The 20793-nt window shown below is 47.8% G+C and overlaps 1 protein-coding gene across 2 annotated transcripts in view; it reads left to right on the top strand.

Annotated features, from left to right (window-relative positions):
• The first annotated feature begins 1018 nt into the window (after nt 1–1018).
• LOC102448866 (PAS domain containing repressor 1) overlaps nt 1019–20793 on the top strand; it is a 100519-nt gene continuing 80744 nt past the window's right edge. For both annotated transcript variants that reach the window (XM_075941107.1, XM_075941106.1), the window contains exon 1: nt 1019–1301. The gene's annotated coding sequence lies outside the window, so the exon portion shown is untranslated. The remainder of the gene's footprint in view (nt 1302–20793) is intronic.

Below are 20793 nucleotides of genomic sequence, written 5' to 3' on the forward strand. Positions count from 1 at the left end.
CGCACCCCCCTGCACCAGGGATCCTTGCACACACCGCCCCCCCCTGCACCAGGTATCCTTGCACACACCGCCCCCGCTTCCGCTGCACCCGCCCTGGCCGGGATCCTTGCACACACCGCCCCCCCCCGCACCAGGGATCCTTGCACACACCGCACCCCCCTGCACCAGGGATCCTTGCACACACCGCCCCCCCCGCACCAGGGATCCTTGCACACACCGCACCCCCCCTGCACCAGGGATCCTTGCACACACCGCACCCCCCCCTGCACCAGGGATCCTTGCACACACCGCCCCCCCGCACCAGGGATCCTTGCACACACCGCCCCCCCCGCACCAGGGATCCTTGCACACACCGCACCCCCCCTGCACCAGGGATCCTTGCACACACCGCCCCCCCCCGCACCAGGGATCCTTGCACACACCGCACCCCCCCCCCTGCACCAGGGATCCTTGCACACACCGCACCCCCCCCCGCACCAGGGATCCTTGCACACACCGCACCCCCCCCCCCCTGCACCAGGGATCCTTGCACACACCGCCCCCCCCCCTGCACCAGGGATCCTTGCACACACCGCCTCCCCTCCCCCCGCTGCACCCGCCCCGCCCGGGATCCCCCTGCACCCCCCGCTGCACCCAGCCACTGTGTCCTGCCCTGCCGGGTCCAGGCACCAGAACCGCTGCACATCCCGGAGCCTGGCTGTGTGCAAACCCGGCTCCATCCTGCCGCGCCGAGCCAGCCCCTGCTGCCGCACGCCCAGAGCCCGGGGGCCCGATCCTGCCGGCACTGACACCCGTGAGCACGCTCGGGGCCAGGGGCCGGGCCCAGCGCGCTCCCGCTCCCTCCCGGGATCGGGGCCCCGGCTTCCCTGGAGGCGCGCTCCCGACAGCCCCGCTGCCCCTCTGCGTTCGCAAGGCGCGCGCCCGCCCCTCGCTCCCCCGCGCGTTCCCCGCAGGCGCGCTCCCCCGGTGCCAGGGCCCAGAGGGAGGGGAGGCGGGCGCGCGCCCGCGCGGTGCCAGGAGGCCGGGCTAAGCCCGCCGCCGAGTTACACAACCAGCCGGGGCAGATCGCGCTGCTAATGCGAGTTCCCCAAGTCAGCCGAGCGGTGGGCAGCCCGGAGCCCGTCTCAGCCCAGCCCTGGCCCGGGAGCACCTGCCCCGGGATGCTGAGCTGCAGCGGGGGCTGGAAGGGACCCGCATGACATGGTTCCCTCGGGCAGTGGCACTGGGGGGCTCGTGGGGAGCCTGGAGCCTGGCATGGAACTGAGCGCTGCTGCTGGTGGCCACGCATCCTCCTAGACGGGGTAGGTACCGGGCTAGGTGCGGGGCTCCAGGGAGTTGTGCTTCTCCTGCCGAGGCAGCCCGAGAGGGGAGATGCGGTCTCCAGACACTCATCCCATCCCTAGGGGAGTTGGTACCAGACTCAGAGACCAGCCTTGCTGCCAGAGCCCTGCTCCCTTAATTGCCCTCTTCTGGTCTTAAAACATTTGCAACCCCCTTCTCCCCCTCCACCCCAAGAAAAAGAATTCGGTTCCAATCAGTACTTTCCTGAGCGCCCGACTAGGGTTTAACTCCTGCCTTCAGCTTGCATCCTCCCCTCCCCTTCCCCCAGTTAGCTTCCACATATGTGTCAGCCACACATTAAACTCTAGTTATTTGTAAAATAAAAGTTCCACGCCTGAAAATGAGCGCACTGGCCATTGAGTAAAATGGTTGTGAACCAGAGAGAGTATACCATGATGCCATCTACATTTTTTGTTAAGCTCTAAGGTGCTGCAGGGCTACTTGCTGTTTTAAGTTGTTTTCAGTTACAGACTCACAGGGCTACCCTTCTGAAACAGAATATATTTTAAGCCAGGCTGGTAGTTTCAAGCTTACTTCTGTCAGAAGTAGCATCTTAACCAGAAGACTCATAACTTACCTGTGGAAGGTTTGGGGGAGGGGGTGGAAGCAAGTGACAGTATGTGTTCCAAATGCCATGCATAGTTGGAATGATAATATACCAGGGTGCTGTGAAATCATTGAAGGGAAATAATAAAAGAGCAAGGGTTATATTGTGTTTGTTTTAGTGAAAGGAAAATTGATCTGCTCTAGGTTTACTTTCTGTTTTGAATTTCTATAATTCTGGGCATCTGAATGTACTAAAATTACAACAGGAAGAAAAATTAAAAGCCAGGTCATGTTCCTATATATAGAATCTAAAATCCAGGTTACAAAGTTACTCCTCCCAACATAAATAATGTGGCTTTTGATTTTGCAAACTGTTTACATTTAAAACAGGGGAATGTGAAGGCTTTTAAAGGTCCAAGTATGTTTCAGGTATAGATTTGTAAATGATAAGCCTAGATATATTATTTCTAATAATTGAAATCGACAATAGATTGCTCTGGCAAGTTCATATTTGAAAATCCTTTGGAAGCTGAGGTTATATGACTCATATAATGTCATATCTGTTTTATAGAACATTTGCCCTTTGTAAAATTCCATAATCCGGTGTAGAATTTGCAGCCACTGTATTTCCAGCTTTGCCAGTCGTCTGAACAGTCTTCAAGGTAGATCCCTCATAAGCAGATTTAAGAGCAAGCCTGTGGTCGATATGGGTGCAGAACTGACACTTAAATTCAAGATGGGCTTATTCTAATGGAAGTTGTATTCCTGAGCTAGGGAACTACTTCAGAAATTATATGGCTGAAGTCAGTCATTAAAATTTACCATACTTTGTCAGCCTCTCATGGTGTGGCATATCTTAGGAGGAAAGGGTTATTTTGTAACTTGATTTCTTTCCTCTTGTGCAGTGAAAGCAGAGATATTGATCTAATTAATGAGTTGTTCTATTTGTGTAGATGGTGAAATGTCAAGACACACTTCAGTTCTTAAACAAAAATACTGAGTCACTTGTGCTCTCCTCCCCTAATTTGATTGGATTGTATCTACTGGTACCTGAAACTTTGGTATAGCAACATGCTTTATATCAGATACTATTTCTGATACTTAAAATTTTACACTGTTCTTTGTAGAGTCATAACACTGTACAAACACTGTAATACTCATGATGGTAAATCCATATTTCTAGTATTTACTATAAAGACTGTTGCAGATATTGAACAGCCAGAAATGGAATCTGGAGGGGGGAAATCATTGTATAGTTCTTTTTAAACACAAACTTTACAGGCCAGAGTTCTCTGCAGTCATTACTGGGTCAGCAAAATCAGTTGGGGCTCTATGTACATGAGAAAATATGTTCCAACAAATATAGTTTGCCTACCAGAGTAAACTAGTCGCGGAGGCATTGTATAGGTACACAACACCCTGTGGACTAATATGCAGTAATAATGATAGCACTATGGACTTCTTATCAGACAAGGCTCTGACGAATATAGCAAGCAGTAAAAGAGAAGAAAAGTATTCATCACCAGTGAAAGAGAAGTAATCCGAATGGTTATTAAAGAAAAGAACAGTTAAGGTAAAAATGAGTGTCCATTAGGATAATATTGGTGGGATGCTTTTACGTCTTTCTAGTTAACTCTGTTTTCAGTTGAAGCCCTAGAAATTACTAGGAGTAGAAACCATGGCGAATGTATAAAAGAGCAGAAGAATTTGTTGGTTGTTCTGTTTGCTTTGCTGAGTAAAAGAGTTTGATTGATTTTTGTTACTATGAAGTGAGAAGCTTTTGAGTCTAAAGTGAGTTAGTGTCAGTGGTTGAGACATTTTGAAAACAATTGAAATTTCACTGAAAAATGGCACACACAAAAAAGGAAGCAGGATTCTTTTCTCATTTCCCAAGCAGCTCTGCTGTGTCCAATGATTTTATCAGGTTAGCTTTCATGTTGAGCACCAGCATATTCAAAAGCAACTCAGGGTCAAAGATGACATTCAGCATGCAAGTGGTCCATAAGGAAAATCGCATGGTCTTGGAAGCTTGCATAGGCACATGAGTCTCCATCCCTAGAGGTGTTTAAGTCTCGGCTTGACAAAGCCCTGGCCGGGTTGATTTAGTTGGAATTGGTCCTGCCTAGAGCAGGGGACTGGACTTGATGACCTTCTGAGGTCTCTTCCAGTTCTATGGTTCTATTATTCTATGATTCTATTATTCTGAGTTGTCCTGCTTTAACCAAACCGATGTAATTAAAGCAGCACAACCTCCCTCATGTGGGTTCACTTAGACCAGTATAACAGAATGTATACCGATCTGGCTTATTCCCATATGGGAATAGGAATAAGTCACCTGTATAAGATACCATTATAACTGCGTCCACACTAAGGCTAGGTCTACAGTAAAGGGGAAGGTCAAATTAAGATACCCAATTACATAGCTGGTGTCAGTGTACCTTAATTTGAGTTTTCCTGCCATCCGCACACCAGGAGGCTGACTGGAGCAAACGCTCCTGTCAGCTTCGCATATTCCTCACAGGAGTACCAGCTGCCAACAGAGGCGCCCTCTGAGTTCAATTTAGCAGGTCTTTACTAGACCTTCTAAATCGAACTCCGGAAGGTCTATCTGGACGCCACCGATCTTCCCTGGAATGAAGGCATGGCCTAATAAGAGTGGTACTGGTTTGACTGTTTCAGTAAAAAACAAAACTAAAATTTACTCTCAAGCCAAAGTAGCTATGTCAATACAACATTGTGTAGAATAGGCTTTAATAATGTGGAACATGTTATTGAAATTATATACCACTAGCTCGTACTAGTTGCAAAAATCTGGTAAGGCAGTAACACAGAGATTCACTGACCCGTAGTTCCCATGATAAGACCATTCCTACATCTCTAGTTACCTGACACACATTAGGTCAGATTCTGCTGTTTGACATATGCCTCCTCACTGAAGTACCATTGGACCAAATTCTGTTCTCGTTTGCCTTGCTGTCACCTCAGAGAGAGTTGTAGTTGTAGACAGGAGAGCAGAACTGTATCCAGAGAATGCAGCTATGTCTCCAAGGCCCAGGCCTTAGTGCAGAGATGCACATCCTGGGGGAGAGGTCTGGGAGGTGTGTGCCTCAGAGGGGTGCAGTGTTACGCAGTGCACCCCTGTATGGGGAGCTTTCTCCTTCTGGCTAGTATTTGTACCACCTTCTTCACCATGGCATCTGAGCACCGTGACTCTCTCTCGGTGGCAGCTGCCGTGGAGGGGGGATTCAGAGGAGCACAGGAGCTGTTACTCCGCCTCCTCCCCAGCTGTGCCTTCCAGATGAGTGCGAGCATCCAAGTTGTGGCTGGCCCCTTGGGTAAGGCAAAAAGGTGAGCAGCTTCATGCACCCGCACTTTGGATGAAATGCCCCTCCAGGCTGCCAGCCGGCACAATGTCGATTTACCACTCCAGTCCCCGGTTTGGAGCGGGCTGGCCCACTGCACTACCATGGTAGCCGACTCCACAGGAGTAAATGGAACTGCCTGGTGTGAAGGTGCAAGGGGGGGGGGGGGGGCATTCATAATAGATTTGACCTGCTTTGTTTTTCATTCCAGAGCTTTGGCCCCGTCTGTGCAAAGATGTGGCACCAGTTCAAATTCGGTCGGGTTTTGAACGGCTGCAGTTGCATTGGTGCAATTCTAATGTGCGTTCCAAAGCGGCCTATTTTGGTTTACACTAAACCTGTTCCCAAGTGATTTAAGCTGACCCTGAATAACCCACTGTTGCCCAGTGGCGTAGCCAGGGGCTTGCCCCTTCTGCCCATCTGGTGGTCCAGCCACAGAGCCCAGTTGGGGACTTGTTCTACTCCTCCCGCCAGGCGTTCTTGCCAGGGAGCGGGACACAGGTATGGAAGGGTTATAAGACCCTGATTCCCGTTCTTCAGCTGCAGGGCCAGAGCACAGCAAGCCCCCATGCCATGACCCCACTCCCTTGCCGGAGCCCACTGGATGGACAGAGTGGGGAAAGTCCCACTGCCCCTTCTCTGCTCCCCAGAGGGAGTGCCAGGCAGATCGGGGCAAGCTCTCCCTCTCCATCCCCATCCCTGACTGTAGGGCCAGCACAGTAAGGGTACCCTTTTCTTCAACTCCCAGGGTGCTGGAGTGGGGAGAGGTGGCTCTCATGGCTCCTGTCCTGTCCTCCTGTCCTCGCTTGCCCGCCCTAAACCGCAGCCCATCCAAGTGCCCCAGTCTGCCGACGCCACCTCTGTTACACTGAAATAAGAATTTGCCCCCGTTTAACAAAACTGCTTTAAAAATCACATCTGTATTGTAACGATGCAACTTTGTCACGTAGGCAAGTCCTTCTACAAAGCCAGAAATAAGGTGTGGATTACAAGCACATTGTAGTATTAAAAAAAATACAATGCAACTTTCAAAAAGTCCTCGAGTGACTGAAAGTCATCCATAATACATTGCAAAGGTGGCAAATCACAGCCCTACCTTTCTAATTACCTCGGCTTCAGTTCAGATCAGAACTCTGTGGGTTGCATGTAGGGACTGAGGGTATGTCTACACTGCAGAGTTTTTTCGGAAAAACAGCCTTTTTTCCGAAAAAAAAAAAAACCTTCTCTTACATCCCCACAGAATTTTTTTTCTTTCGGAAAAAAAATCGAAAGAACAGAGGAGTTTTTCCAACATTGGTAAACCTCTTTCTATGAGGAAGAAGCCTTTTTCTGAAAGAGCTCTTTCAGAAAAAGGCGTGTGTGGATGGGGGAAGGGGGAGTTCTTTCAAAAGACGAGGAAAGAGGAAAAAAGCACAGGTGCCGTGATGGCCACTCCGTCCATAGTGATCACAGCTTACATGCAAGAGAGCGTCCATTCAGTGTGGATGCTCTCTTTCGAAAAAGCAGATCGCTTTTTTGATCAGCTTTGGCAGTGTGGACGCTCTCTTTCGGAAGACATTTTTCCAGAAGATCTCTTCTGGGAAAGCTTCTTCCGAAAGAAGCCTGCAGTCTAGACATAGCCCTACAGAAGAATTAGGTGATTGCTAGCTGCAAATGATAAATGAACATTCTTCACGGGAAGAGTTTTGTTATTGGAGCGTTGAATGCACAACACACGCCATCCTCCACTAGAATGAAGAAAGTAGATTGGGGGAGCCTAAAGCCAAGAGTGCAAAGCTGATGCATTCTCTATTCATGGAGGTTCAAATATGGGGAAATGGCAGTGCAGAGGAGGAGAATGCTGAGATTGTAGCTGAGGAATGGTGTGTGTGTGTGTGAGAGAGAGAGTGTGTGAGTGTGTAGCTGTGTTTACAAACAGTCTGAGCTTGGTCAAGGTTTCAAGTATGTAGCAATGTAAGGAAACATATCCACAAAAATGCAGATCTCCTCCCTTGTTGTACCTGCTCTGCCTGTCACACACATACTCTCTCTCTCTCTCTCACACACACACACACACACACACACACACACACACACTTAAAATAAATTAATAAGGTTTGTTTGTGCTGAACATTTTGGGGGACCTGCCCACTGTAATCTCACTTGAAATCACGGCAGTATGTCCCACATTGCTTTCGGATACTAAAGTGCCATAAATAATACATTAAAGCATGTAAACCATTAAAAAAATAGATAGCAGCACAAACTGCCTTTGACTGTTGCATGGGGGTGTGAGAGAGCGTGATAAAAACTGAATGAATTTCAAAACTAATTCAGATGAATTAGAGTGTGGGAGAGGGATAAAATCCTGGCCCCATAGGAGTCAATGGGAAAATTTCATTGACTGGATTGGGACCAAGATTTTATCCAGAGTTAGACAGACACTGGAATCATCTGAACTAGTAACTTCACTACAAGTCCCTTTGAAGCATCACTTGGCTTTAGTCTCCTGAGGAATACACAGAGTAGACCCACTCCAAGTCATTTTTTATTGATGTGGGTGGGTGTTGTGTGATTGGTCCAGTGTTTGCTTGCTATAGCAAACATAGCAATTAAGGTGGTCATAATAATTATGGAAGATCACGCCCCATGTTTAGGAAGTACGGGGCTAAACCCGTTTAGCCTGTCTCTGATTCTAATATATGTGTGTGATGTACAGTACATTCAAAATTTGCTCTGATCAAGCTGATTTGAATCAAGTCATACACGGTGAGGGGATATAAAACTAAAGAAGACTTCATCCCTCTTTTTTCCTCCTTTTTTGCCACGCTAAAGTTTAATAGGCATGATGTATTCATGGTTGTAGCTGACTAGCTGGATTCAGGGCTATCTTTTTGTTCCCTTTGTAACATAAGGGCTGTGTCTAGACTGGCAAGTTTTTCCGCAAAAGCACCTGCTTTTGCGGAAAAACTTGCCAACTGTCTACACTGGCCGCTTGAATTTCTGCAAGAACACTGACTTCCTACTGTCTGAAATCAGTGCTTCTTGTGGAAATACTATGGTGCTCCCGTTCAGGCAAAAGTCCTTTTGCGCAAAGCTTTTGCGCAAAAGGGTCAGTGTAGACAGCTCAGATTTGTTTTGCACAAAAAAGCCCCGATCGCAAAAATGGCGATTGGGGCTTTTTTGCGCAAAAGCGCATCTAAATTGGCACGGACGCTTTTCCACAAAAAGTGCTTTTGTAGAAAAGTGTCCGTGCCAATCTAGATGCTCTTTTCTGCAAATGCTTTTAATGGAAAACTTTTCCGTTAAAAGCAGTTGCGGAAAATCATGGCTGTCTAGACGTAGCCAAGGAGGATAATTGAAGACACTTCTGCATATCTATCTATCTATCTATCTATCTATCTATCTATCTATCTATCTATCTATCTATCTATCTATCTATCTATCTATCTATCCCCATACACAATGTCTGTCTGTCTCGGTTTCTGTTATTTCCACTCCAATTCATCTGATGAAGTGGGTTTTGCGTGCGAAAGCTCATGATTATACATATTTTGGTGAGGCTCTAAGGTGCCACAGGGCTACTTGTTGTTTTTTAAGTTACAGACTAACACAACTCCTCCTCTGAAATGTTATCAGGAGGATAATAAATGGTGTTCATGGAACAAACCCAAGCTGGATTTCTCCTGAGCCTCCAGTCTCTCGCTCCATCTCTCTCTCTCCTCCTCCTCCTACTGCCTCCCCCCCTCTCTCTCAGCTCTCCTCCGCCTCTCTCTCTGTCTCTCTCTTTCTCTTCTCCTCCCCCTTCTGCCTCTTACTCAGGGAACCGCGGAGCCCATGAGGAGCGCGGAGCCCAAACGGTCGCTTGTGCCACTTGCTCCCACGCGACGGCCTGGCTGAGTGGCGCAGAAGTCAGCCGAGTGCCACTGCGGGAGGCGAAGGGGGGCAGAGCAGTGATGTTCACAGCCAGGGGGCAGGGCCTGGAGCCTCTGTCATGCCTCACATCAGCGCCCCGCCCCCCTTCGCCTCCTGCCGTGGCGCTCGGCTGACTTCTGCGCCGCTCAGCTGGGTCACCGCGGGGCAGCAAGCAGAGCAAGAGGCCATTTGGGCTCCCCTGCGGCGGCCCAGCTGAGTGGCGCAGAAGTCAGCCGAGCTCCATGGCGGAAGGCGAAGGACGTGACTCAGGCAACAGCGCTGCCCAGAGGGAACAGCCAGCATTTCAGTATTACAGAGTCTCAGACATTGGGCTACTATTTTTAAAATTAAGTATCTTCCAATAATGTTGTTAATTGCTGTCAGAAAATCTATGGTGTGACGAAATGATCTTCATGGTTAGAAGCATACAAACGTTAGCCATACTTTCAACATGGGTCTGTGGCTGAAATCAGGCTCACTGATGAACAGAGTGAAGCATCCACAAGTGGAACGTCTAATATCTAATCAAACAGACATAAGTAAACGAAAAATGAGAAAATACTCAGCTGACTACTAGAATCTTGGTTAGAATTGGCTTTGATGGAGGTCTACAAATGGTTTTGGGGGGTGATTGGGGGTCTGCACTAGTGAAAAGGTTGGGAACCACTGGTCTAGTTCATCCCTGACAGGTATTTATCTAATCTGCTCTTAAAAATCTTAGCATCAATGGAGCATCCACACAGGCCTTATTTCGAAATAGCTATTTCGGAATAGGCGTTATTCCTTGTAGAATGAGGTTTACAGATTTTGGAATAAGCCATCCGTTATTTCAAAATTATTTTGAAATAACGGAATGGCTGTGTAGACACTCGCATTGTTATTTTGAAATAACGCAAGTTATTTCAAAATAACGGTGCAGTGTAGACACAACCCTTGTGTGAAACTACTAACCATTTCGGTGCTTAGCATTCAGACAATGTCAGATAAATGTATTTGTTCTTAGATGAGTTACACACACAAGGAACTTTGTAGACATGTTTGTTTCATGTCATATACGAATGCATGCAGCTGTTTTTCCTTGATTCCTTTGAAAGAATTGAGTAAATATTACAGAGATTATGCCTATTTTTAGATGGAATTGCCAAAAGATTTCTTTTAGATTATCTGATATTATCAACACTTTCAAAACATTGTATTGTGTTAAATGTACCACAGTAGTAAAAGCCACAATACAAACATTTTGTTTTTGTCTTTTTCACAACATTGAGAAAGTCTAGGAATGAAATCCTGACCCTATTGAAATGAATGGGGACTTTGCCATTACAGTACAAGGATTGCGTGCGGGCTTCATGTAGAAATGTGTCGCTTGGAATAATTATTGCAGTAATTACCCTTTTACAATATAGGAAGAAAGTACGTTTTACTTATATATTCTTGCAATATATTTACGGTGGAAAAGAGGATTTGGAGGAATTAAATCAGCTTAGCTAAATGTTGGATTTATCTTTAAATTTCCAACAGGTCACTAAAATTGAACATTTGATCACATTTGATAGTTGTTTTTGAGCAAAACCATGCAATTTATTTTGCTGCATTTTCTGACATCCATTTCAGATTTTTTTAGGCATCATCTTAGTTGATATTGTTAGTGCCTGGATCTGCTCCTAGCCTAGGTTCCTAGTGGCTTTGATAGACTAGCCTTAAACCTCTGATTTGGGAATCTTGTTGGCACATTATCCCACTAAAAGAAAAGGAGGAACCACATGCTTGGAGCTAGGAGAAAAGTGTTCATCTACATAAAGGAAGCAAACATCTGCAAGATATTAAATACTTTTGACAGGAAAAGAATTCCTAACTTTTGGACCAAATTATTTGGACCAAATAGTTTCATTGAGTCTCGTCTTATAATTTTAAAGACATTAATTGACTGATTTACCATACTTAACATGCATATGGGTACACTCAGATTGCAAGCTATGATATCATCACCAGAAATGGATATTCTCTAATTGCCTTCTTAGTAAGAATGACTGTTTCTAAACCATATTAACATTCGAGTCAGGACTGGCTATGGATCGGTTGTAGTCGTAAATCATTTCCAGATAGGGTTGTGAAACACATAATCAGTTATTTCCTAAGGGAAATGTGTTTGATTGCATGAATAATTGTAAATATTTCATTCAGCAGTTCAGCTACTACAGCAAAGGCAAACAATCCTCTAAGGTTGAAGGGAGCCAGTTACCTGTTCTGTGCGTGATTTCATATTCACTTTCATGTCGGTGTTTAAATAAGGGGTTTGATGCTCTTTGATTTTCTTCTTTCACGATTGCTCTAATTGTAACCAAGAATAAAAATTAACAGTTTAATGCTGCCAAAAGCTGTCGGATAGAGATTCTTCTAAGCTGCAGCCCTCTGTTTATCCATAGAGAAGGCACAGTATGGGACAGAGCCATGCAAATTTCTTGGGTCTACCCAGTATATCTTAGCCTTAACTCAGAGTTTGCGATTGTCTTTAACGGGGAGATGGCAGCTTAATGTTCAAACCTGTCCATTTCTTGGCCTCTCAACTGAGATTACCTTCATACATGCCAGTCTTTTGGGACATGGACATCTGTCCTCTAGAAACCGGACTAGCACTCATTTCAGATAGGCCACCAAGCAGTTGACACATGGTAACGCCAGTCTTTCTTTTTGCAACATGAACCATATATGACCAATGGGTATGGACCCTGTTTTCCTTTCTCTTTTGCTTTGATCTACTCAGCTGTTCATGTCATTTTAAAACCCCAACGTGTGGTGTTACTTTCCTGTTAAACCCTGGCCTTGCTGAAGGGAATGGGAGTTTTGACTTCGGTGGGGCAACTCACCTGTTCTGATCCAAAGTTTCAGGAATGCAGAAAATGGCCTTTGGAGTTCACCTGCCGTTTGTGAGAGACATGCTCAAAAGCCATAGAGGAAACAGGAAATGGGAGGAACAAGTTATAAGTACTAGTTACTTTCTCTTCTCCAACACGGTGTGAAATATTGAAGGAACTGATCTGTTAGTTAAGGGTCAACAATTTTTAACTATGGCTGATGGCTCCATGTTGCCACGCAAATTATTGGCAGAGATCCCATTAATCTTGACAGTATAATGGGGTCATATTTTCACAGAAATGAACTCTTTTCGGACTGTTTGTTAAGTGTATTCCTATCCAAAAGGGTTCTCCTCATCATCTGTCTGGAACGTCGATTTCCTCTCCTTCCAGTTTTATTGAATTCTTCAGTGCCCCTATTTTACACGGTCTCAGGACAAAATCTGGCTTCATTCTGCTGCCCTTTGGTCAGAGACTCAAAATGAAAAACGGTGCCTTTGGTTGTTCGTGATCAGCTCAGATGTGGATGTGGGATTTGGCGGTAAATTGCCGCGTCATGGAGTCAGTTAGGCCCTTCCTAGCAGTAGAGACCTTCTTAGGGGTGAGGATTTCTTTCAATTTTTGTTCAGAGTACACCGTTGGGCCTTGATTCTGACTGAGGCCTTTAATAATAATAATAATAATAATAATAATAATAATTAATAACCATTAATAATTAATAATACGTTTAAAAAATACATTTATCCAGTGCTCTGGATTCACATGCAATTATGATAAAAGCTATAGACAGTGTGTCAAACCAGTATCCACAAAACAAGTAGCCTCCCCAATCTTACCAGATTTCTTCCGCACACCTCCGTGAAGCTCTCCCACCAGTTGCTGAGCTATACTCATCCTTCCGCTTACCTCCTGAATGACCGAACCCCAAAGACATCAATTGATGCTCCTCAGCACGTCATGCAGATATTCAGTGTGTGTCCTTTTGTTCACACCTAGGAGAATGCTTGGCAGAGACAACGGTTTTTGGGGCATGAAAGGGACAGCATTTGGAACAATACTTTTTTTTTTAAATTTCCTGGTGCAGGTGGGACCTGCCTCATTGTGGGCATATAATATAGAAAGTATGCGGGTCGTATTCCGATTGAGCAGCCTCCTACAGCTCCTGTTCCTTGAGCTCTAAGACCCCAAGTTTGGTGTGAAGGGGGTATTTGCATTGTACAGGAGTGATTTTTGAATCTCTCCATGCACATTGCAGAACTAAAGCTCCGTAGCCTCCGTTGCTGGAGAAGAGCATCAGGGACTTTCTCACCTGGCTGGGGGAATAGCAAGGACATGGCCAATAACTCTTAAGGCCAAAACTTTGCACAGGAAGAGGGCTTTGGCCACAGTCATTGATAACCCATTGCTGTGCTGGTACGCAATGCCCAGGGCTACTCAACTTTGGAAGCCCCAGGGGCCACATTGATACTCAGAGCACAGGCCGAGGGCCGCAACTTAAGTGTGATTGCATATACATGCAAATAGTTTTCCACACTGACGGGCATGAATACAAAGATTAAGGCAAGACTACACAACATATTGTCCCCATTAAATCAGGTCTGCTGCTATTAATAAAATGCAATATTTACCCAATTTCCACCCCTATGACAGCACTTTTAATGAGCAATGACAGTCCAGGAATTTAACTACTAAAACGCATCTCAACAGAAGACCATTATATTGGCTACTTTTTTTTGTTTTGGTTTCCACTCGTGGGCCACATGTTGAGCCCCGTGTAAACCCAAACTGCACTGCAGGCCACGTGTTTAGGGTTGCTAGATACTTTCACAAAAAATACCGAACATGGTGGGAAAAAAATTAGTTGAGGAAAAAAAAAAGGGGAGGGGGGTGAGGAACAAAGTTGTTGAACGAAAAAAAAAAAATTGTCATTGTGCCTTTCATTCCCCATGTTCCCGCTGCCACACGCAGCAGGGGAAGAATGTCCCAAGTGGCCTTCCATCTAAGAAAAAGAGAAAATACTAGACATTTTACAAGTCCAGTATTTTCTGGGTTTTTTTTACCAGACTGAGGCCTCAAATACCGGACTGTCAGGGCCAATACCGGACACCTGGCAACCCTACACGTGTTGAGTAGCCCTGGTCTAACCAATCGCCATATTTGGAGTTGGGAAGGAATTTTTCTTGGGTCAGATTGACAGAGACCCTGAGGTATTTTCATCTTCCTCTGCAGCATGGGGGCACAGGCCTTTTGCAGGTATAAACTAGTGTAAATGGTGGATTTTTCTGTAGCTTGAAGGCTTTAAACCACGATTTGAGGACTTCTGTAACTCCGCTAGAGCTTAGAGGCCTGTTACAGGCCTGGCTGGGTGAGGGTCTGTAACTAGCCATGTGCAGGAGGTCAGACCAGATGGTAATGATGAGTCCTTCTGAGCTCAAAGTCTATGTGGGCATGTCTACACTACAGCACTAATTCGAACTACTTAATTCGAACTAGGCATTAGTCCTCGTAGAATGAGGTTTACCTAGTTCGAATTAAGCACTCCACTAGTTCGAATTAAGTTCTAACTAGCGGTTTGTATGTATAGATGCTATTAAAGTTAATTCGAACTAACAGCTGTTAGTTCAAATTAATTGTGTAGTGTAGACATACCCTGAGTCTGTTAGACTTATCTCCAAGGTAGTGGAGAATAATTGCCCGCTCCCACCCCCCAGTCCCCAAGTAGTTTTCTACCCTAGCCCTTCTTTACTTAGGCTTTGTAGAGATGGGGCACATATTTTCCAGTCTTGTGCTATTAAAAAAATCAGAATCTCAGTTGTGAAACTCGCATTCCGTGTGTGCGCTGAGTCCCATACTTTCGTTATTTGGGATAATTGTCCCTCTAGTCCTTGCAGATGAACTGCGGGGGGCGGGGCAGGGGAGGGAAGATGTGTGTGCATTACTCAAACAAAGCAATTTAAGACCTTGGGCATCTGTGTGTCATATTTAAAATAGTGACTCTCTACTGAAGAGCGCCAATGGATGGACATGTCACTAGCTTCAACGTTCCCAAAGGTCAAGACGATAACGCTGCAGAGATATTAAGACAAAGAAATGTCGATTTTTTTCTCTTTGCTTTTCCACTTTCTGAAAGGAAGTTTGGCTTTCTCCCTTGCGTTCTAACAAATCTGCACGGTATTTCCAGTATCGACTTGTGTTATTTCGGTAGAATGCTGCTGTTACGACAGAATATTGCTGTTATTGCAGTTATTTTACAAACCACAGGCCCACCTCTATAAAACGGTGGTTCTCCAAGTGTGGTCTGCGGGCCCCTCGTCTTGCAGGTGGACCGCGGGCTCAGGGTTCACTCCCCCCTGCAGCGGGGAACCTGTGCTAGCACTTCAGCCCTTTAAACCCTGCAGTCTCCCCTCCCCCTCGCTAGTTTGGAGCGCCAATGCTAGCTTCCAGCAGCGGAGGACGAGGCGAGCCTCGTAGACCAGATACAGCTTGCAGGGGAAGGAAGCGGCTCCAGGTGCTGCTACTCACCCTTTCCCTGGCTGGGGAAACAGCAGCACAGGAAACTGCTCACCTGAAGGTTTCCCTGCTGCTCCCATTGGCTAGAATCACAGCCACTGGGAGCAGTGGGGGGCGGTGCCTTGGAGCGTTGGGAGGCACCGAGCGTGATAAGTGCCTCTCATGCCCAGAACCCACACCCCCAGCCTGCGCCTGCACCCAACCTCCCACCTAGACCCTCCCCCCCAGCCTGCGCCTGCACCCAACCTCCCACCTAGACCCTCCCCCCCAGCCTGCGCCTGCACCCAGCCTCCCACCTAGACCCTCCCCCCCAGCCTGCGCCTGCACCCAACCTCCCACCTAGACCCTCCCCCCCAGCCTGCGCCTGCACCCAACCTCCCACCTAGACCCTCCCCCCCAGCCTGCGCCTGCACCCAACCTCCCACCTACACCCTCTCCCCCCAGCCTGCGCCTGCACCCAACCTCCCACCTAGATCCTCCACCCCAGCCTGCGCCTGCACCCAACCTCCCACCTAAACCCTCCCCTCCCAGCCTGCGCCTGCACCCAACCTCCCACCTAGACCCTCTCCCCCCAGCCTGCGCCTGCACCCAACCTCCCACCTAGATCCTCCACCCCAGCCTGCGCCTGCACCCAACCTCCCACCTAGATCCTCCACCCCAGCCTGCGCCTGCACCCAACCTCCCACCTACACCCTCTCCCCCCAGCCTGCACCTGCACCCAACCTCCCACCTAGACCCTCTCCCCCCAGCCTGCGCCTGCACCCAACCTCCCACCTAGACCCTCTCCCCCCAGCCTGCGCCTGCACCCAACCTCCCACCTAGACCCTCTCCCCCCAGCCTGCGCCTGCACCCAACCTCCCACCTAGACCCTCTCCCCCCAGCCTGCGCCTGCACCCAACCTCCCACCTAGACCCTCTCCCCCCAGCCTGCGCCTAACCTCCCACCTAGACCCTCTCCCCCCAGCCTGCGCCTGCACCCAACCTCCCACCTACACCCTCTCCCCCCAGCCTGCGCCTGCACCCAACCTCCCACCTAGACCCTCTCCCCCCAGCCTGCGCCTGCACCCAACCTCCCACCTAGACCCTCTCCCCCCAGCCTGCGCCTGCACCCAACCTCCCACCTAGACCCTCTCCCCCCAGCCTGCGCCTGCACCCAACCTCCCACCTAGACCCTCTCCCCCCAGCCTGCGCCTGCACCCAACCTCCCACCTACACCCTCTCCCCCCAGCCTGCGCCTGCACCCAACCTCCCACCTAGACCCTCTCCCCCCAGCCTGCGCCTGCACCCAACCTCCCACCTAGACCCTCTCCCCCCAGCCTGCGCCTGCACCCAACCTCCCACCTAAACCCTCCCCTCCCAGCCTGCGCCTGCACCCAACCTCCCACCTAGATCCTCCACCCCTAGCCTGCGCCTGCACCCAGCCTCCCACCTAGATCCTCCCCCCCAGCCTGCGCCTGCACCCAACCTCCCACCTAAATCCTCCCCCCCAGCCTGCGCCTGCACCCAACCTCCCACCTAGATCCTCCACCCCAGCCTGCTCCTGCACCCAGCCTCCCACCTAGATCCTCCACCCCCAGCCTACTTGTGCTCTCAACCTCCCAGTCAAACCCCCACCCCAACCCACTCCTGCACCCTATGTCCTGGCCAGACCCCACCCGCACACCCTGCTGCGCCCATTTTGTCATCATGTGTGGTTGGCTGGTGCGCAGAAAGGTCTGCGTTGAGCAAGGTGGGTCATGGACCAAAACGTTTGAGAACCACTGCTATAAAGGTTCGTTGCAAATTGGCATGTTAAATAGACACAGAATTCTTCAATGCAAATGAGACAATCTGGTGCAGAAAACCCCCAAGCAAACCAGTGCATCAGAAGTGAGGGTATTTTTTAGAAAGAAATCTATAACGAGCATTAGCAGTTCCAATATATAAGTGACAGCAATTCATCTAGCAGAATTTTGTAAGCTTCACCTGGTCAAATCTATCCCTGTGGTAACTTCAGTGGACTTACATCAGGGATGGATTTGGGCCAACATCTCTTTTGGTTCTTGAGCTTTCTAGAATTATGTGACCCACATATTCAGACGAGTCATATTTTGTCCAAGATGTAGTCAGTTACTATATTTATCGTATGTCTTATTCATAGTAAACAAGAGAAGACATCTGTGGAGAAAGTCTGGTAGCCACAGAAAAATATTTGTCATCCTCCTTGCTAATTTGTGTCATTATTAACTGTTCTGGGCTCAAAGAGCTGTTCTCTGAGGAAGTTGACAACACAGGCATATATTTTATCCTGGGGACTTTTTGCACTCATACAACATATCTATAATTCAGTGGAATTATAAATCTGTTTCATGTGGCTTTGGATGGAAAATTGCCACTTCATGACAACTGCAGGCAATTATGGAAATTCTGAGTAATGGGGAAGAGTTTTCTTACAGTAATGCTCCTATCCAATGCTTAATCATACATTTCAAACAAGTGGGCTTGGAATTTATGAAAGAACGTTTACTTATTCAGACGTAAGGCACAAGCCAAAAAAGAACTGGATTGAGTTAGTCAAGTTTGAACAGAAGCAGCAGCCAGTAGAACCAAGTGATTGTGAACTACTGGACTGGCAAAACATCTTCCGCTTGCACAGGCTGGCCTGACCATGAGGCGAACTGAGGCGGCCGCCTCAGGTGCCAGACTGTGGGGGGCACCACTAGGCCCCAGAGTGTAGAAAATTGTGTCTGCTGCTGGTGCATATGCTGCGTAGCAGAGCAATGCCACGAGAGGAGTAGAACAGGAAAAAGGCAGAATTGGGACCTTTCAAAGTTTTGCCCAAGCGACGGGCTATGGGGGCGTCATTTGAGCTCCCCGCCTCAGGTGCCAAAATGTTGTGGGCCGGCCCCGCGCTTGCAAATGTGATGCTCCATCTGTAACAGCCTCCCCTAGCTTGAGGTTACTCAGCCTTTTGCAGCATCAGGACCGCAGTTTCCACAACTTCAGCTCAGTTTCTGTCTTAAATCCTTCTCTTGTGACAAAAAAGTTGATTTTTTTAATGTCTCCTCCTCCTCCCCCTCCCCGAAAGGCTTTTCACACGTACCGGGAAATGTGGATGTTTTTCTTAGCTTGAAGATTGCAGCGATGGCAGCGCTAGGGTCAGTGGGGCATGAACACGAGCTCTGCCGGAGCACAGATGTGAGCAGATCATTTAAGGATTGCGGCAGAAGCACCCAGAGCCAACTGAGGAGAAGGCAAATTTTGAAATGTCAGAGCTTTATTTAAATTCTTTTTGATGTATAGGCACGTTATACCTGGAATGCTCCAGAATCAAACATACCGAGGAGATTGAGAAGTGGCTCATATTCGAACTTGGAAGCAGAAAGCCAAATTTATAGAATGAGGTCAGTTAGCCTAGCGGCTGTGAGTCCTTTGATATTCATTTAATAGCTAAGTAGATACAATTCAGAGCCTCACATGCAAGCTTAGAGTTTTAACTACCAAAGCGCTTTATAATTCTCCCACAGCTCTTTTTCCCAGGGCAGTTGGATAGATCTTCAGCTCCCCATGCTGTTCTACCTACGCTCCCGACTTCTCATTTGCCGTCGCAATGACCCTGAGAATCTGGTTTCCGTTCTGTTTAAAGAGGGGGGTGAGCTGCAGAGCGATACATAATTACTTATGAGCCCCCACATTTGGGGGGCATTTGGATTTGTGGGCCAGGTTCAAGTCAAGCCGTTCAGATCTGGATCAGGAGCGGAACTTCCTTCAGGTTCACAAGAGGGTTTTATCCAATCCTGGGTCTGGTTTCGGCCCATCTCTACACCTGTCGCGATGATGTGGCCTTTTTAGAATAGCTTCCTGGTGTTGCTCTGAGTTGCAGAAAGTCCAGCGGGGTAGTACCGAAGGTGAGCAGATGGCAGTAGAAAGAGGAGAATCTTTCTTGTTTTGGCTAGAAGGAAGGAACTATGACATACGGGAAACAAAGCCTGAGGCATCTAAAGGAGAGCACTCAAAATCAGGGTCCACCGCTGAAAAATGTTGGCAGTTACTTTCTATGTTGCTTTCCTCCTCAGTTACAGTGGCCTGTGTTTGAGGAAGGATTATATCCGTGGTATAATATCCGCGGGAGCTTCTTTTAGGAGAGTGAGGCAGGATAGTGGAGTCTCTTAACACAGAAAGCTAGTTATCAGAGGGTGTGGATTCAATCCTTAACCTCCGAACCGACTTCCTGTATGATCGTGGGCAAATAACTTAAGCCACAACTTAGTGTTCACCAGTTTGGGCTTCTGTGGGTGCACCCTGCTTCTGAAAAATAGGCTCAAGTTTTTGGGTTTTGCCACCAAATACAGAAACAGGGTTTTTTTTTAATGTCTCAAACTCAGCTTCCAAAAATAGAATTATCCTGAGTGGTGGAGAACTTTGAAACCGTTGGCCTCAAGTTTCCTCACCTGTATAATGGGGTAATCTGAGGGGGGAGGGGTACAATTTTGGGGCCTAACTGATGTCTGTAAAGGGCTCTGGTAGGAAGCACTGTGGAAGAGAAAATTATGATTGCATCAGTTTATAATGAGCTTATGACACAGCAGTTAAAGGTTGTACAACAGACACTAAAGTGCAGGGTAGGGATGTAATGGAGTAGCTGATTAACCGATTAACAAAAGTTTACAGGTTAATGCCATAGACTACATGGATTATCTCCCCCCACCCCACCTCACCTCCTCCAGTAAATTTTTTAGCAGGCTGGCCAACCCCCCAGCTCAGACCCGGCTTGCTATGGGTCCTGGACCTACATTTAAAGTGTTTTAGGAACCAGGCCAGCAGGCAGCTCAGCTCTGTTCCTGCTCATGCTGGGTCTGGGAGCTCCAACTTCCCCCCTACCCCCCCCCCCCCCCGCTTCCCCTGACGGGGGGACTACCCAGGGACAATAGAATAGTCAACTAACCGATACGAATTCATGAGGTTAATCAGCTATTCAACTAACCGAGATTTAACATCCCGAGTGCAGGATGTCACATCATGGAACAAAACTCAGCAGCTCTGCAACAGGCAGCACGATAGGATCCTGAGACTCAGTTTAATGCCCAATAACAGTCAAAGGGCGATTAAGGATGCAAAGCAAGGAAGGAGCCCAGAGTAGGTCAGGACAAGATCAGTTGAAAATAGACGGGTTTTGTTCTCAACGCAGCTGTCTGAGGACTCTGGCAAACTTGCTTCAGGAGGGAATTCCTGACTTGCAGGAAATGTAAAAGCATGCCTCACTTCTGCCACGGCCGGCAGGCTGGGGAAGAGATTGGCTGTGGGGGT

This window comes from Pelodiscus sinensis, chromosome 13, assembly GCF_049634645.1.
Source record: "Pelodiscus sinensis isolate JC-2024 chromosome 13, ASM4963464v1, whole genome shotgun sequence".
Taxonomy (NCBI): domain Eukaryota; kingdom Metazoa; phylum Chordata; order Testudines; family Trionychidae; genus Pelodiscus; species Pelodiscus sinensis.